The following is a 19,923-nucleotide window of genomic DNA, read 5'->3' on the forward strand; positions in this document are numbered from 1 at the left end:
GGGTGATGTATCGTACGATAAAAGGCGAGCAGGTTGATGGTTAAACAAAGAATGCGTTCAGGAGAATGACGTAGACTTGAAAAGCGGCGTATTATAACGGAAACATCGTTTTATTTGGCTCCAGGCCGAAAGGAAATTCTCCATAAACGCTTATCTCGCCAAACGCACAACCAATTTCCTCCCATAATATCGTTTTCCGAGAAACCTTTCAAAAAATTAAACCGGGCATTCTATCACAAATTTCGTAAATTCTAAGGCAACACGTATTAAAATCTGCCAATATGTTGCCTAGAAAGCGTACTGAATTTGTAATTTCGTGAAGAACATAGACATTTCTTAACCTGCGAAGCAATGAGAGTGATATAGCAAGGAAAGTTAAATCAATTAATGCGCATCGTGTTTAACCATGCAATTCATTACACTTATTTTTGATATATTATATTCACTTGTATGTAAAGTGTCTGCAGCTACAAGTAGAATTTTTACCGTGATCTCTGATGAACATATTTGCAATACTGACGAAAAATTGAGACGCATCGTCCTCAATGGCACAGCTCACACCCGATTGCCTTGATTTTAAAAATTTTATAATACCAGACTGCGCATGTGTCAAATCTTTGATTAACTTTAAGCGTCTTACAATATATGACTTAGCATTGTGCATTACGTATTCTATGTCCACTAGTTGTCTTTTAGCACGACGATTGATAATTAAATCCGACGATACCTGATCGCAACCTCTACCGCTAAGAGTTTACACAGTTCTTATTTATTACACTAATTACGTGTTCATTTGTTACGAACTGCCTGCCAGTATTATTCGAAAGTGAACTTCAAAATATATATAATTCAGGATCATCTATCAAAAAATGGGAGGAAATGGCACAGTATGTGGAAGAAGTTGGGGCGGAGCCAGACGTCGGTCATCTTGGATTAGAAAAGGAAAAAAAGGAGCAAGGAACGTCAAAACCGAGAGGACCCCGAACAATTTCCATCGCACGAGCACGGTTTCGTTTGTCGGACGCTTCCAAAACACGACATTGCGTTTACACGGTGGGAAAGTGGACGGGACGGGGGAGGTCAGAGGGTGCGCGAGGGTGGCAGGACAGCGTCGTCGACGCGTGCAGCACGTAGGTTGATAGCCAAAAGCAGCGGTTGGCAGGACAGGGGAACGTGTCACGCGATCCGTGAGTAATTCGCACGAGCCGAGGCCCGAGCCTGCCTGCCTGCTTAACAGAGTGTTATAATCTATTTACGTTAACATTACCAACGTTTAACGTGGTTGCTCCGCATCCCCGGGGTCAGAGAAAGGGGTTGGTTGGGTAGGAAGGAGGTAGAAACAGCCGTAGAAGGGGTAGACCCGGTAACGTATCTCTCTGTCTCCCTCTCACTTTACTATGTCACTGATTCTCCGTCTCTCTTCATCTAGCCAACGTTTCCCGCCGTTCTCTTTAGCCACCTCTGCAGCAGACAGCACTCAAGAATTGTCGCGGCCACGTTAGGGCTTTTGGAAACAAGCGTTAATTCGTGCGGTCGCTCGCTCTCGCATTAATCGCGGCTTCGTGCATGCCTCTGTGCGTCACTCCGTGTCCCAGTTGCCATTTCGCCGCATGGAATCAAGTGTACCGATTGGAGCGATGCGACGAAAAAAGAAAAACCACCATTTGTTACTAGAATTTCGAGTTACGAATTATATGCTTTGACAGGGATGTCGTTGTGTTAGAGGTTTCGCGTGTTTCGCTATGAGAGAATACGAGAATATTGGATCACAGAGATATAATGTGTATCGAAACTAAAAAGGTGTTATTTTTATCATGACCGTTAATACGAAGGTAGAATAGATGTTAAGGATTCAGACGAATTTAAGAATCGTTAATAAAGAACTTGTAATTTTAAAATAGAATTGTATGTTATAAAAACCGATAAATTTCTAAAGGATTGTACAATTAGTGCTCGACAACAGTTTCCATCGATATCTCCTAACCTTTCTCGAATCCTGAAAAAATCATCCACTAAAATATTCCTACGTATTCACATTGAGATACCTAAATACTAAAGATGAAAATAAACATTTTCCATAAGAATAATTCTACCTAAAAGTAACAGAGATAATAAACTTTTCACGGTTCTCGATGATCACGGCCGACAGACAAGGAATCCCCGAGATCCAGACAGAGAAACGAAGTTATCGTTGTTCGTACGCATAATTTTCCTTTGTGCGTTCTAAATTCAATACACAGCGAACGTCAGAAATCTCGCGGCGGTTAACATAACGACAGCGATTATGGAGTGGGACGGCGCGCGGTAGTCCGAATCTCGCACGATTCGAGGCATATTAGCAGCACACAATGAGGCGCAAGTTCAAGTAACAGAGCATTGTACGGAAGCGGAGGCGGCAGTTGGTCCGTGAACGGATTACGGACACATTCGCGTTGTAGAAGGTACAAGGCTCACCGCCGACAGCCAGAGGAACACGTACCTCTACGTACGTTCCGTTTGAACGAGCCTGTAGGCAAAGAGGCCTCCGAGCGTGTACATCCACGCTCGGCATATGCACGACAATACGGGCTAAATGCCCAGCTCCAAGCAAACCGGCAACTAACTCCACGAAACGTCCTGAAACTTTAGATGCGATTATCTGGAGGTTATGTCGTAACAATTATGGGGCTGCCACTCCGCGGAATCAGGCGACTGCTAACTTGTTTGCTGCGCGCTCACCTATTGTCCTTCTGTCACAAATAATTTTCGAGGACGCGGGCTAATGGACAAGGGAGCCTGCGCGTAGAAACCGACGCTGCAAAATCACTCATATATGACGTTCTTTGGCCTTCTTTTTCGTTTCCGTTATCAAAAGGAGCATCTGTTAATCTACGATTTTCATCGAATATAGTTAATTAAGTAATAGGTATCGGAAATTTGTTATCATAATTATCTAGGGAGTTAAGTGATCGGCAACGGAAAGAGTTTGTAGCATGAATAGTTTCAGTTAGAAAATATATGGATACTAGCTTTTTTAAGTTATAAAGATACTTAAACAAAGACTTTGGGCAATTGAGTTACCGTTAATGATCTCAGCAATGAATGCCAGAAACAGCAATGGACATTACATTGAGAAATAATTGATACAATTTTCGATAAAGAAAGTTAATTCCCCCTTCAAGAATAGTTTCTCAATCAACCTAACATAACATGGTTCACATGAAATTCGAAAAAACTCAGTTCAAGTATCTGACTCTTTATGTAATAAATGATATGATACAAAATCACTCTTTTTTATATTCAAACCAGTCATGCCAAACCAACTCTGTCTCTATCACAAGTAATAATTACTCAAATCAGACGGCAAAATTTACCTATTCTGGACGCTTAATTTTCCTTCTTATTGATCCCGCTAAAATACGGACGCAATGGCTGTAAACCACAAAAGGTGTTTCCTCGGGGTGCGGGCGCGGACCGCGCGAAGAAAAGAAACGACGAGCTGGCACGTCGATAAAAATCCCTGTCCAGCGATTGTAAAATTTTATAGTCGCGGGGAATAAAGATGGTATCACAGGCGAAACCGGGACCTCCCGTTATCGGTACGCACGAGAAGGGGAGAAGTTTAATATTTGGCCGTCTACGGATTTCTGGCGGGGCTGGGGGAGGAAGGAAGCGCCGGCCACTCAATGCGTTTGGGGACGATAAGCGAGAGAGAAGGCGAGAGGGAGACGGGTGCCTGCCGGGCTTGACAAATAAAATCTGAACAACCTGCTGCTTCGTTGTTTACCGAAGGATACCTGCGGCATTAACGGTACAGGTGGAAGGGGGCCTTGCAGGGAAAACCAAATATGCGACGATAACAGAATGACTCCCAGGTGGTGTCAGCGATTTTTTCGTGGATCCACCGCCCGCTATCAACTCTTTCCGTGACGCGACACTGTAAACGTATGCGTGCATCTTACCGATGAATTTCTGCTGAATCCGCACAATCAACACGACGTGATTGCTTCATTTTCGATATTCGTTTCGATCTCGTTGATTTAGTGGTAATTACAGAAAGTCGATTAAGTGAGATACCGTGTCAATGAAGTTGTTACACTTTACTATCGACACGTACTGTTTGTAACACTATTCTTGAAAGATAATATCGCGCAGATATTGTTTAGCAAAATATTAATTTTGTAAAAATATATTGCCTAACGATTTTACTTAAACGAGCTTCTCAGAAATCGGACTGGTCAACTTCGATTTTAATAAATTTTTCGATTTTCTTACTTATATATATAAAGCGTGTGAGGCAAATAATCGTAAATTCCATATTTGAAAACGTTTGTAACATCATCACGATTTTCTAGTATTCAATTTACGAAGTTGACCAACGTAAATTCTGAGTGATACAACACTTACTATGAATTTTTCGAACTACCCAATATTACATCAATAGGATCGTCCTATACAATAATTTACCAACTAATAATGTTAGTAAATTGACAAGTTGCAAGCTACAGATTTCTTTCTTATAATTTTATAATCTTCGCACGAATAAGATAATCCAATATATTATGATTCGTAAAATTCATTTGCGTCTTGTTGAATGATGCGAGGATATTTACTAATGCTGATAACTTATGACTTGTAAAATTTCGTCTACAATCTATTAGTTCAGTTGTGTAGGATAATCCATATGGCAATAGCGCAATCTTAGACAACTAAAATAAAATAGAAAAAACGGAATAAGTATACTTGAATATACAATTTTCCATTCTCGGCGACGTTAATAGAGGGTTAACAGGGAAAGGCGGTGCATTTCATCACCTAACCGCATTCATTTCCGGTTGGCGAAGGAGCTCGTAGACAATTCCTCGTGGCGCATCTAGCATATCCAGGCGAAGAAAAACACAACCGAAGCCGGATGAAATCGGATGTGACCGCGTTCTCTTCGTATATTACGGCAGACTCACCCCTTCCGGTGAGCCGTTCGCGCTGAGGGCGATATGAGCAGCACGTGGTGCGATGCGGTCGTCGTACGTGGTGGCTGGTATGGTGGTAACGCGTACGCAGAGAGGAGGAGGGCCGTGTCGCAACGCGGCTGAGAATTACTCGACGAACCTGGCCCCCTTTGCGAATTATACGATTCACCTGCTTCCTATTTTACGACGTTTATATTACACTGCGTGCCCGAATCTTACCTCTGTCTCGCCCGCAGTCGCGGACTTTTCTTCGCTTTCTCGACGTTTGTTTTATCGTGGCCGAAATGAAGCTTTCGAAATTTCGGGAGCCAACGTTTTACCACCTTCACATTTTCACCCGTGAGGTCGTACGTGGAATAAATCTTACACAGCTGTGGACAAGCCTTGCTTAGTGGTCATTTGTCTAAGAAACACTAGTATTCGTTTTTTATTCTGGTTGTTGATTACAAGGTAATTATTAAGGAATCGATACGAAGATTGAAAAGAGGTTTGGATGGAGATCGATTCAATTTTAAGGTATTTTCATGTAGGAAATTATTCTTTCTTTATTGGTAGCGTATTCATAGAAAATTACATCGAAAGCGAGGACACCTAATTTTGAAACGCCATTTTCTAGATATCTGTAAATAATATTAAATGTTCTAAAATCATGTTACCTCTATCCGAAATTCTTACTATTATCTATATCTGAGAAACACCAAGTGAAATTTTATGAAGTTCAACGTACAGAACACATGGTACGAATTAATCACCACAACTAATTTACGTATCTTTTGTATAACATAGTATATCTTTGTGAGAAACTGGAAGAATACGTATGTGTTTCAACGGGAACTTGAAATACATTTAAATCAATTAACGTTATCTCAAGAACGTTCCACCGGTATTTCAAGGAAGCAAAATAATCAAGTAAAAGATTCGAGACTTCGAAGTCCTCTAGAAAATTATTTATGTTCTAAAAACCCTTGAAACAGACGGTTGTCGAGTGGCTGCTACCGGTCGTACACCCTTCGTCGTGCGTTTATGTATACAGACTAACGCCACGACCTATGACACTGTTTAGTCTAGTTCATGGTCGCCGACAAACAGGCTATAATCCTGCCTATTTTCGTAGACCTGTCGTGACAGATGCTCAGCGGTATCGACCTACCAATTACTCATGATACATTCCTGTTTATTCCAAAGGGAGATTGTTTAGTGTTCTTTGAGAATTTCTGGAAACACTTGACGAAGAAAGTGACCCATTCAAACTGCATTCCTTATCCCCTGTGAAGCTTTCTTAAATAAAATCAGTGAGAAGAAGGAGTGTATTTTGGAGGATACGATAAGTCCAAAGTTCACAGACTGTCTATAAAATGTTTAAATTACAAGATATTTCTTAGAAGCTGGTTCGATTAAATCACGATTTGAAGATTATCATAGAAATACATTTTAGGAACGTTATGATATTATATACGATATATATATGATAGAAGCTGACAAGTAACAATTACAATTTATTGTTCACCTTGTTCTATAATCTTTCTCTATCCTCAGACAGTTTGTCATTCCATTCTCGAAGAATTTTTCGTTCAAGTCTCCAGATTTTCAAAAGTTGTCCATTAAGAAAATACTGTAAGCATTGAATATTTTTCAGTCATTGTTACACGCTTACAAAGTCAATGCAACATAATAATTATTAATTTTACGAATAACGGTATTATCTCTTTTCGTCGATAATCGATTTTAAAATAAAACTTGATATCTACGCTCTCAAAATGTCAATAAATTTAAAGAATACGTTCCTGTCTGATAAATTTTGGAAGAATAAAAATGTACACAATTAAGAGAAACCGTTCTTCTCTGGAGAAGATTTACCCACGGTACATGTATACAGGTCCGCTAATGCCTGAGACCGTATAGATTGTTGTTAATGGGAGTTATAAGGACGCATTAGCCTGATAAATAGTAATGGGGTTTATTGGCGGAAAATCAGAAAATATGAGGAGGTCGCGTCTCCCTCTTTTCTTGGCCCATGCCTGGGTACACGGCACGCCGTTGCATTTTCTTGGGGTCTGCCACGTCGAGACCATAAGCACGTATATATGGACTTGGACTTTATTATATTTGCTGACCATAAGGAGGCTTCATCGGCTATTTCCGTGAAATACGGCTTTTTGAGGGTTTCTGCGATCATTCTTCTGTTCCGTTGTTTTCGTGTATCCTTTCGTTTCTCCGAAAGATACCCAACACAAGAGCTTCCTTACAGTGTAATTAATTACTGAATGAACGTTTTCCACAAAATTAAATATCATAAAATCTAAAATCAAATGAAATAGTAGATTGTAATTATTACAATATATATTTCATGTATTTTAATAATAATTGCGATAATTAAAATATATAGTTTCTATTTAGGAAAGTACAAAATATTTGTCGAAGAATTTTTTAAGAACATTCTTGCAATTAATAGTTGATAATTCTTTAAATAATACATAGCAGATATGAAGATGAATTAAATCATACCACCTTATAGGTGATTCTACTGACAAATATGTTAAATGCATAAAATTTTACAAATGATTTATTTCAATCTTCTTTAAGAATTTCTGTAGACTTAATATATCTTGAATAGATTTGAACGGAAACAAAAATTGAAACTTTTTATAATACGATGAGTATGTGAAGAAAAGATCGTTAGCTATGGACGAATAAAATTTGATAGCGATAAAGGCAGCCTGCAATCATGTTTGGGATATATTTTTTAATGAAACTATATACATAAAAGTGTGTAGCTGAACCCATTCCATTACCTCTACAATCATCGAAAAAGGAATATCTATACGATGTAATAACTACTGTATCGTTCGATTCTTTTAAATTTCCCGAAAATACTTTCATATGCATCCACCTTATTTTGGAATATAAAGTTTTCTACAAACGTCATATATGAAGATTAATCAATAGCCATCTTTTAAAACTTGCGATCTCAATCACAGAAAAATCTCTCTTACGCGTACAAAAGAGTTCGTTGAAATAATCGGGCGACTTTTTTCCGACGGTTCGCCCTTCAATACCGAGCAAATATTCGCGTGGCGGGGAGAATCAAAGGTTGGTTTTGTACTTGTTCGATGATTAAAACGTCGTTTCATATCGGCAGCCGTGGCGTTATCCAACTCGGTTCGCTCGAAAAAAAGGGGGTGGTCCACAGGGATGCTGGCTGGAGCGGGGGTGGCGAGCAGGGGACAATTAACGTGCAGCGAGTACACAATACCTTTTCCCAAACGGCTCGATGTGAACTGCACACTTGTTGCTTATCTCCGCTTCGGCGTAGACATGTCTGTAACACGTTAGGATAACATGTTTAACATGGTAGATAGCTACTTATCAGTTGGTCTTGTTTGCCGCTACACCATAAAGCCCGTTATAAAGTCCAGACAGAGTGTCACGGTGTCCTATAAATTACCTGTACCGTTTGTTGAAAAACGCGCGCTGCTTGCGTTATCGAAACGACAAACCTCGTGGCGACTGAACCTGATTTCATATTTACATGGCAGATGTGGAGAAAGCTTTCTGACGAAGGTAACGTTCGAGGAATTTCGTTGCACAGACGATATGAGAAGAATTTGGCCTCGTTATGTTTGCCTGTATAAGTCTTAGGATCGTTCACGCTACAGAGTTACCTGCAATTACGTAATATTATACTTGAATGATTTAAAGAAATTTGACGTTTCGTGCATGACGAAAATAGTATGGAGTTGGAAACTGATTATTTCTTCACTCGATGATATATGATTTAAATCTCGTTTTATACATCTCTTTCTGGTACAGAATAAAGTCTAGTTTCGAAGAAAATTCATATATAATACGACACATCGCTTAGTCATTCAATGCACTCAGTGATGCAAGTACATTTCCTTTCAAAGACAAGCTGTACGTTGATACGTTAATGGGAAATTTAACTGTGAAAAAATACACGGAATGTAAACAATATGGAAAAATGTATAAAATATCTAAAGTGCAATAATATTCTTTATTACAGTATTCGGTGAGTGAAACAAATCTCTCCTCGGGTTTCGTTTCTTTAATTGAATTCACTAAAATATACATTTACATAAATATATTCGCATTTCACTGATGAATGTAAAATTACTTATCACGGCAGTAAAGCACGAATGTTGATTCTAAAATTGGCTTGTTCGGCCAAGATACAAAATAAATCTTGATTTTCGCAAAATTAAAAGTAGGTACAACGAGCAAGTGAACCCTTTACCCCTGGCTTGTTCTTCCGAAAGACGGCGGCCATATCGGTGGCTGTAATTCGGCACTGGTTTCATTCGTATAAATAATGTCTTGGGGACTGGAGGTTCCCTTTCCTCGAGTGTGTACCCTTTGTCTTCCGGGTTAGAGGAACCGGTACAGCAACGAGTGGCCATTTTAACCCCTTTTCCTCGCGAGACATAAATAATGATCGTTGCTAATTTGGACCTGGTACAGCCCTTGGCCGGCGGCGAACGTAAACCGCGCAATTATAATGCCGCCACATTAGAATTTATACCGCTTCCCGGCAGCCAGCCTTCCTCCTTCGTAACCTTTTTCTAAAGCTTATGTCCTTAATCCAGTTGAAATATTTTTCCCGCAGCCGTATCGACCCCCGGATTTTCGTCAGGACTTAAGCCATTTAATTAAGTCAGGCCCACTGGTCGGTAATGTCGTTCGTCCCCGTTCCATAGGGAAACAACACCATCGAGAGTGGTATCCTTACGCGGTACTCATGTTACATAATCAAAGAAAGTAAAACCCCGATGGAAAATCTCGAAGTATTCTTCGGTGACTTTTACGGGGTAGAAGTACGTAAATCGCGATGGATTTTAAATATCGTGGAAATTAAACAAGATGAAGGTGTTAAGATAGAGATACAAATAATAATCGTACAACAGAGACTTTGACAGTAGTATATATTAGCTTAACATGATTAGAAAGTTGAAAGAAAATTAAATAAATTTCTGATTATCTGACGGTGAATTTATTCTCACCGTGAATTACGAAAGTAAGTATTTACAAATTTCCAATTCTGTAATTTTTAAATTCACGCTATATATTTCTTAAGTAAATAGATACATTTGATACGATCTTTCAAATATAAAAATAAGCCACGTTTTAATTAAGCGTTCAATATATATGAATTTTACCAAATAGTTGTCATTTAATATAACGAAACTAAAGATTTTCGTGAAGTGCATCAAAGTTGATTGATGCTATTTGACAATAACTTATATGAGGAGAATTAGGTATTTCAAAATATTTATACGTACACAAACATCGCTTACATATTTCTAATACTTTGATTATTTCTGGAAAATTCAAGCCCAGATTAAAACGAAAATGTTCATTATTTAATTATATATAAATTTGTAAGTAGAAAGCGATGTTAACGAAATAAGAGGAATATCAGTGGTGTAACAAATTCGACGTTTTATCTATTGTGAACTGCGGGAGAACCGATTGGATGGGGCGCGAGAAATTGCGATATTTCTAGTGTGTAATGCGCGGCAATACGCGCGGCGTTAAATCAAATCCAATTTGAGCTCTTGCGCGTTGCACACCGTGGCATAGAGTACCACCTGACAAACTCATTGGTCTGACAAATTGAATCATTCGCTGTTCAATCGCTTTACATGCACGTGTGTGTATGATCGTCGAACGTCTGTCGCGTTCGTTGTTCCTCGCAGCCCTGCAATTGCTGCAACGCCGTCGATACATCTACCCTGACTGCGTCTTCCGTTCCCTCGATCAACGTAAGTTTCATGTAAATCTCTGTTAATACGATCAATTACATGATTAAATGGAACGCCACGTAGATCGGTCTCAGAGTAACGATAAAAATAAAATGTATATGTAACATGTAACTGGTATTAAAATGTTGCTTTCGATTTTTAATCTTCTTCGGCGCTTCTTTTTCGTTCAGTTACGATATTTGAAATCGAGTGAAATGTAAGTAACTAAAAATTGTATTTCTATAAATCGCCAATAAATTTGTTTCAGAAAATATGTATATCAAACTGAAAATATAGCAATAGTTTTATAACATTGACATTATAAATTCGGATAACAGAAGCTTCTATTCTCTAATTATACATCTTAACATATATGTATACAATCCAGAAACACAGTATGTTAAAGATGTGCTCGAAACTAGAGCGCAACGACACTGATTAAAATAAGATGAGTCTACTTAACTGAACGTGATTTGCGTCAATTAAAATAAAATGACCTATGTAAGCACGACAGGAAGTCAAACAGAAATAGTAGCAAAATTCTACCATCATACATAATCATTTCACTATAAAACTAAACAAATAACAAGGATTCAATTAATACGTCGAGTTCATGTAATTTTTACCTATTTTTCCGTAAAACAAAGAACCATCAAATAAACGCTGGAATTTTGGTAGTTTTACCGAGCATTTAGACGATTTCCAAGGAAAACAAGCAATTTTCCAAATGGAAGCGAAGGTTGTCGTTGCGTGAAATCCTTCCGTGGACCAATCGCGGGTAGAGGAGCGCACATGCGGAGCGCACATGCAAAGCGCATCGAACGCAGGATGCCGAGGCGTTGGCCGTGTGACGCGGTCACACGGTGTGTGACGTGTGAAATGGAGCACGGTCCCTCCATAATTATATGTATCCTATCCCCTATCTTCGATGTCGGTACGATCAACGTGCAACCGGCACGAGCGCAAAACGTGGAGAGTGCATTGATGCAGCGGCGCCTCCGGTGCACAGCGTGCATGTGCATCGCCCACCCATTGGACGTATGGATCGTTCCCCTTCATCCGCGCCACCCCCGATTCACCACGGATGACTGGTCCATCGTTTCGACCAGCAGGACAATCGAGATCATTGCATCGCATTCCCGTGTATCCGACGATTCGCTGAAATTAGTGGCCAGCGCTTTCGGTTAATTATTGCCATCCACCGAAAACATACGACGATCCGCTTTATTTCACGAAAACTTCGAATAGTTCGAATGTTTTGAGTGTAATGAGGTGTTTTAATTGTTCAATCAAGGATTGAGCTACAAGCTTTAAGCTTCGATATAATCTCCGATTTATAGAAGCTTTAATATTTGAATATTTGTATAAACTTTCAACGTATAGCTACGTCGTTTGGATATAGAAAATAAGAGCGTTTTGAGACTTTATTAGTATGAAGTATGGTTAATTAAAGTCATATCAACTACATAAATGTAATTAGTAATAAAGACTATTGTGTTTTCCAGATTTAGGAGACTAAATCCAGAAGATGGCAAGAAAAGAGAAAAATCAGGTCCAAAAGTCAGAATAACTGTTCAAGAAACGTGATTCTGCTTCAAAACAAGAGCTTCGTTTCGACAAAAAGATACGCTGCAACAACAGCGACTACGCTTGAAAACAAGAGTTTCCTTCAAGCAAAGAATACAGAACCTTATTAGGAAATGGACCAAATGCGCTTCGGAACTTCAGGGAGATTATGCAAGAAACTGACCCACATTTCAATCGCGTAAATAGCTTTTTTCTTCCTATCTTCCTATTTGTAATTACGGACACATGGCATTAAATGGACATTTAACTGACATTTATATACTTACAGGAAATTAACAAATGCAAAGATACATAGAATATGTTAAAATATGAAAAATATACAAAGCAGCAGTATGAATCTTTGTTTAGGTGCCATTTTTTTGAAATTGTGTTTGTATCTATAAAGATACGATCTCTGATACTCATTCCATCTTATGATACACTCTATGAAACAAAGAACAAAAGATCGAAATCCGAATGACAGGCTGAGTTTCCGAGGAAGTACATTCGATTAACCGCAAAAATCACGACCAATGATGGCGAGTGTCAACGTAAGGGAGATAATGCCCAGATACGTATCGAGCAAGCGCTGCACGTAATGACGAGCACGAATGCACGTAACATGGATGCGCGCGATACAACTCGGCCCGGATATCGTAGTGGGCACACATGTGCATCGGTGATGTTTCGAGCTAGAACGATTTCGGAGCGTCGAATTACGCGGCACCGGGTGCACGTGCAGTAGGCGCCTATTGCACAAATCACACGCATTATTGACTACCTTTGTATTTCTCCGGCCGACGCGCCATTGTCTGTGTCACGTGCGTTTCCTTCTCTAAGTACCTACTAGCACAAATAAACCGAGAAAATTTCCTTTATGTACTTAAAATCATCTGCAATTTCAATTAACGTTTTAGAAAGTTCTCTTCGATGGAATATAAATCCACTTACATATTGAACCATCTAAACGAAAATTAGTATAATGATAGTAACAAAAATCTCACAAATGTATTCGAGATCTGTGTGTAAAATTAATGAACACAGACTATTGAAATTATTTCAGAATACAATTAAAGGTATTAAATTTTAATATATTTAATAAAAATCCATAGGGAGCTACGTTTGTGTAGTTTTTGTAGTTGTGTAGTTTAATTCACAAAATAGTAATCTCTAATTACATAATTTTCAAAATAAAATACACAGTAGAGATGTTGCAAGTTTCAAAGAATTGGCGACCTTGCAAATTGGCTCTCAATGGAAATGAACATATATAGCAGAAGATTCAGGGTGGTCAGTGAAAGTGGTCCATGTCCCCAGTGGCCTCGGATTCTCAACTAGAAACCTCGGTACCCAAGACTGGCGCCAGACTTGTCTGCATCTGTTTGGAAGATGAAGTATCTGGCTGGCTTTTCCTGCCTCCAAATCCGTTGAGAAGTGTTCGACCTGCAAACCGGCTTCCGTTCGACCCTCCAAAGACGAACACTCGAAGGGTACTCGATCCATCGACAAACCTATCGTCCGACTTGCAAGTCACACAGAGAGACAGACAGCCGGTCGTGTTTTCTTTCGAACGAGATCCTCGGGAGAGGGAAGTTTATTTACGCGTATCAAGCCTCCTGCCGTCTTTACGATCGTCCACGATATGCTTCGTGTTAACCGGATCTCTGTTAATGGTTCAACGTGTTTTCACAGAGCAAACGAAAGCCTGCTGCCGCTCTTTACCATTTGACATTTAGAAACTGGGAATTATTAGCGATGTGCTATCATTGCAAACGATCGACTGTGAATAAAGTTGTATCTTGAAGTCATCTTAGGCTGAAACTTTAAGTATTTCATTTAATTTTTAGTTTATTTGATTATCAATGTGCGTTGGAAAAATATACGGACAATACTAAAATTAAAAAAAAATCATTGATCAAATTGAAATTATTTCTTTGAAGTAATTTTGGTGATTATTTTCATTCATCTAAGCTTCTATGTATATATACCTAATACGCGTGAATTCAATTCCTTTGATCGAAATATGAAGGAAAAATAAAATTATAATTTGGATGTTGAAGCCACTACTTAATTGCTAATTAATTACGAATTAAATATTTATTTTCCTTGGTATGTAGGTATAACTCCACCTGCCACACAGGACTTTATCGAAGAAATATGTATGTATATAGAAATTACAAGCTTGTATAAATCGAAGTTAAGAGCTGCCCTAACCTGTCTCAAACGAGACAGGGGCTTCCACGTCGACTTAAGAAAACTACCAGCCCTTCATGGATGTTTCGAGTGGCTCGACTCGATCTGTCATGTTTACACGAGATCGTGTATACCCGATACAACCCCTCACTAAACTAGATGATGTTTGTTTAAAGTCCCCCAGCTCTTCTGCTAGAATAGACGTCGATTCATCGCATCTAAAGGTCCTCGTAAGCCTAAGTAAATGAAATTACTAGTTTGGAAGTACTAGCCATTCCAGGTTTTCGACGATGTCAGATATCTTAATTTCTCATTTGCATCTTTTGATTTCACTTTATTAGATTGCAAAAAGATTCGTAGATTAGCTTTGAATCGGTAAAAGAAAATATAAACTTAAGAAAATACACGTGAGTACTGATCGTCACATTTACAAACCACAGTACAAAATCTTCGCTCAAAATTAAATACCTTGAATTGAAAAGAATGTTTTTTATTCAGGAAGGAATTACAAATTTAAGAAAGAGACACAATCTGTGGTTAGGATATTTTATTAAAAAAAAAAAAAATCGAAATAGAAATCATCGTCGAATATTTCCAAAACATCTTTCCTTTGGAGAAACCAAAAATCTTCGTAATAATTTTTTTACTACCTTATACTTTTATAATTTTAAACACATTGAGGATGATATCTAATAATTACTATGAAAAATTTAATGGTGCCTTAGTAAACTGAATACAATGCTGGAAATGATCACTGACACATTATATATATATAAATTTCGAACATTAAAACAAAGATCGTATACACTATGTTATGTTATGTATATATTTTGTTATGTTAGTGCAATAATATTACTCAAGCAGTAGGAACTTGGTATAAATTTCAACAGCACGATCGGCACTGATTGCATCCATTCCTCTTTCCACACGGAATGCTATTCAGACGACTTTCTGTATTACTCTGGCTTCCTCGTGAAAACTTGTTAGACGTTGATCGCCTAGCTCGTCAGAGGGTTAACCTTCTGCGATCTAACTATGCCTCCTAGGCGATAGCGGTGTCAGATATTATCATTCAAATGTATCTTTCAGTTTCAGACTGGATACTTGTGAATCACTCTATATAATCGAAATACAGTGAGCTATTATGAGAATGAACGATATTACAGTGAACTGTTTTTGTCGATAAAATCAGGATCCTGAAGAAAAACAGATTCTCCAACGATAGCTATCTATTTCTTTTCATGCAGGTTATATATGTTTTTTACTAAAGAAGATTTGTAATAAAAGCTAAATAAATTGATCCCATATTACTTTTACTGAAAAATTCCTTATTATTTCCAAAATTGATGACTTTTTAGATGTGTCTTAACAACTGAATGATATTTAAAACACAGTAGTTTGAAATAATGAAGGTAAAAGGTCATTACGATTATCTTTGAACGTTTGACCGCAGAAGGCTACTGATTTTATGCAAAATAACAAAACAAGATTGAAACGTTACTCTTTTCCCAATTGCCATGTGTCGAATCGAAGAGTTTCTTTAATATTACAGTACATTTATTTGTATTTCAGAGAAACAGTTTTTCAGTAACACTTCGTTGTTTACGAATAAATATACTTTGAACGATACAAAGTTAAATTTGCTAAAATATTCCACAATGACTTTTGTTTATTTTTTATTATAAAACTCTTACACGAACATTTACATATTTTTGTCTGAAAAATGCACAATTGATTTGCACTGGAATTCAGTGTATAATGATGTGTGGTAAATGTAAGAAAAGAAGAGTTTTGGACCAGTTATGGATTATTGTCCGTCGGTGCATGCAAATTGAGGTGAAACGCGATGCCCGCGAACCGCAACGGGGATAACCCACGGGGAAATTATTGATAATCTCATCAATATTCGCGTTATTGTCAGGCACAGGGCACCAATAATTAACGCGCAATTGGACGCGAGTATCGATACAACGCGAGCGATCTGCAACACATGTCGCTCTATTAATAACACCGTGCCCGGTGCTATCGATACCTCACTAATTCATCGAAAAGCAGATTTACAGGTCCGCCGCAGTTGCATCGAGTAACAAGGACGTAAGTACTAACTGTCGAGTAATCATTTTATGCCTGATATGCAGTTCGAATAATCTACAGTGTCGTTGCTAATTGATCGTGTTGATGATTGAATAAAATCGTTATTGAAGATCATTATACTGCTGCCCAGTAGTAAGAGTTAGGGAGGTCATTTAGTTTATATTGTAATACCAATTGTTAGGCTGTTGATCGAGTTATTTCAATTTCGTGTGACAATTTTTTTATTAAAAGGGGCAAAGGGATTAAATAATGGGACGAAGCTGATCAATAAAGGAACGGCATTTAAGATAGAAAGAACTTCGAGAAGATCATTTGCGGTCGTTGAAAAACTGTTTCGAAGAACAAATTCTGCAAATTTATCGAAACTCTGTCGAAACTACACATGCAAAGGCTATGAAGAAATTACTATACGCATTATACGTTATGTGGAACGTATTGCACTACAGAAACATATATGGAACCTGTTTATCGAAGAACGTATATCCAACGATGAATGTAATCCAGTTACTGTAACTTGATCAATTCATAAATAGTAAAAACTATAAGAAATATAATATAATGAAATTCTAAATGCATGAAGAGGAAGTTATTTACAAATTTGAGTAGTATGTATGGAGACCACCCAGCATTCCTTACCACATTTTAATAACAGAGACGTATGCAATCAGTTAGCATTTAAAGTAAGAAAGGGCTGAAGCAGAATCATCATCGCCGGGTTGAGAAGGTAATTCACGAGGGTGTTCGCGATACGGCATTAAAACATTGCTTTATTACGTCCACCGTTGAATGTGTCAACGGTGCCGGTTTATAAGGTAAATTTTAATGAACTGGCATACATGCACACTCGACATGCTTCGACTCTGGCTCCGAGTCCCGGGCTCGAAGCGGTAAATACGTCATTAGTCAGCGCAAGCTCAGCCTTTTTATTTGTGTTTATTAATTCAACCATGGGATTGAACGTATCATTTATGCCAGTCTCTGAATTACTAATGCAAACGGTTACGGAATACTTGGTTCGAAGACGCGGCTTTTTGCAACGAGGGACCTTGCCTTCAACACAGGATGCACGCACTGCCAAGTAGCGAGCTTAACGTTTCGGGAATACTCATTCAGGCTATTAAACGCACGCTTGAAAGGCTTTATAAGATCTAATTGGAAACGAATTAATTCCTTTTCCTTCCGACGATTAGACGGAGTGTCGTCTACTCGTAATTGGACAGTACGTAATTTGACTCTGTGGTCGATATCGTGTTCGATAATTTTTACGTTGCATGTAGGAGAAGTAAAAAAGCTTTTTCGTTCAAGGATCGAGCGTATGATTATATGATGTGATTAATCATAGTCTTGTAGCAGAGGCTCAGAGTAGTTAATAGCTTTTTATTCGACTTATCTTCTTGGAGCATTAGGCAATTTGAAACGAATGCTTCAAGAATGAACCAAGAACTATGAACTGAATTGTAAATTCAGAAGAGCGAAAGAAAAAAAATTATTCAGAGAGTATGATAAAAAAAAACGATCAGATTTATGATACGCGATTTTGTTTCAAGATAAATTTTATTCGAGGGAAAACTGCAAAATACGACGTAACAATCAGTCTGAAGCTTTTTTTCAATAATGTTCTAGTAAGTTTCAACTTGTACGAAAATGTCAGAAACGTCTCGTATAATCGAACCAACATTGTTATTATTCTCCTATAGAATGGATATTATAAAACAGAGTACTACAAATAACTTTTATAAATTACAAATCGTCGAATCTTCGTGTTTAATATTCTTAGATTATATTCAACGATAATTACAAACTACTATTAAAAAGTCACTGATTAAATATTTCTTTGGATCACTGATCAATTACCAATTTTGTTACTAATTAATTACTAATCCAACTTTATTCGAAGCACGCACAACTTTTCCATACGAAACACCATATGTAACCAACACCAGTAGCCACCTTTCGAAACGCTGTGAGAGGAGAAGAGGCCTAAGGATCTGGATGGACACAGGGGGCCAGGTCACATGTAATCGTGGTCTGGTCGCGTGCGGATAAATCAAAAGTATGAAACGCTGCCGGCAGAATTTCGGCATATTTATGGCGGTGGCAATTCAATGATACACATTCCCGGTCGCGCGTAATAGTCAATATTTCCATCAGAAGCATACCTACAACTCACGCCCACGCCGACGAATTGGTGCAGCCAACGGTGCTTTATGAGAGTTCAGGACGCATTTGACAGCGCGATGCGCCCGGCCAGTTGTTGCTATTTATTCGCGCATTACATTACTCTGTTACCGAGTCGAGTGTCACCAGCTAATTTGCATTATAAGTGCCGCTGATGTTATCATCGCTTCGCTTATACGTTATGGCGTCGCTGACGGATCATCAGCGCGCTGCTGTCTCACGTGTTCGCGTGTTATCCCGTTTCTATACCTGTGTGTGCGAAAAGTGTATTACCATGTGCAGCAGCCGGTTGCCCGAAACGAACCAGTAATCGCGGTTCGTTTATTCCCGGCTGATAATTACGCCAACAGCATCGTTCTATCCATCAATTCATACTCTTTTTGTGAATTTGAGGAAATCAAAAGATGGTCAAACACGATGAATTTAAAGGTGCAGGAAAGGAGATACATTATTTTTAAGTTTTTGATTGATATATTCTACTTTTTGAAATTTTCTCAGATGATTTCATATATTGCGCCGCTATCAGTAAATGTATATCAAGATGATAGGAGTAAGGTTCTGTAGAAAAACTTTAAATTTTTTACTTATAAAATAGAGGCATAGGTGTGATGTATGTAGATTATGGATTGAAAGCAATGACTTGTTGAAATTTTCTTCACATTGTAAAGCTGTATATTTCTGAACATTTTAAATACAAGCACAAGAAGAAGGAGACGATATTAATTATATACGTGAATATAATTTTATTTTAGTTTATTGATATTTTTCATATTTCCCTCCCCCCCTCACCCCACTTTATCAAACGATTAAAACCTGCAACTTTCCCGATAGTTGCAATTTCGACGGGAAAAAAGCGAGAAGAGATACGACGATTATAGTACTTTAATTTCAACAAAATTTTGATAGATATTAATTTACAAGCGAAAAATTACCAGTTGCAGACTGTACAATTCTCGCGTGCATTTTCGAAAATGAAACAAAAATCACAAGTTAAATCATTAATATTATTACACCGTTTTTCAAGTACTTCAAAATAAATAGAGAAGCTGGTAGATTTCCAAAGCTTATCGTGGTTTTCGACATTTTTATCGATGTATTCAGGCAAAACGAGATGCACGAGCTAAAAATACTCGAAGCATGCTATCGGGCGACAGACAAATTGTCGGACGACACCGGTAATAATTACC

General features: G+C 38.2%; 1 long non-coding RNA gene across 2 annotated transcripts in view; it reads left to right on the forward strand.

Moving 5' to 3' along the window:
• LOC138183130 (uncharacterized) overlaps nucleotides 1-14,369 on the forward strand; it is a 176,050-nt gene extending 161,681 nt beyond the window's left edge. The window contains exons 6-7 of one of the 2 annotated variants that reach the window (XR_011173995.1): nucleotides 12,211-12,470; nucleotides 12,561-14,369. This is a non-coding gene — a long non-coding RNA (uncharacterized LOC138183130). Of the gene's footprint in view, nucleotides 1-853; nucleotides 869-12,210; nucleotides 12,471-12,560 lie in introns of those variants that run through there. The other variant, XR_011173997.1, reaches the window with a different exon arrangement.
• Nucleotides 14,370-19,923: the final 5,554 nt, after the last annotated feature.

Source organism: Bombus flavifrons, chromosome 9, assembly GCF_040668555.2.
Source record: "Bombus flavifrons isolate JBK064 chromosome 9, iyBomFlav1_principal, whole genome shotgun sequence".
In the NCBI taxonomy this organism is placed as follows: domain Eukaryota; kingdom Metazoa; phylum Arthropoda; class Insecta; order Hymenoptera; family Apidae; genus Bombus; species Bombus flavifrons.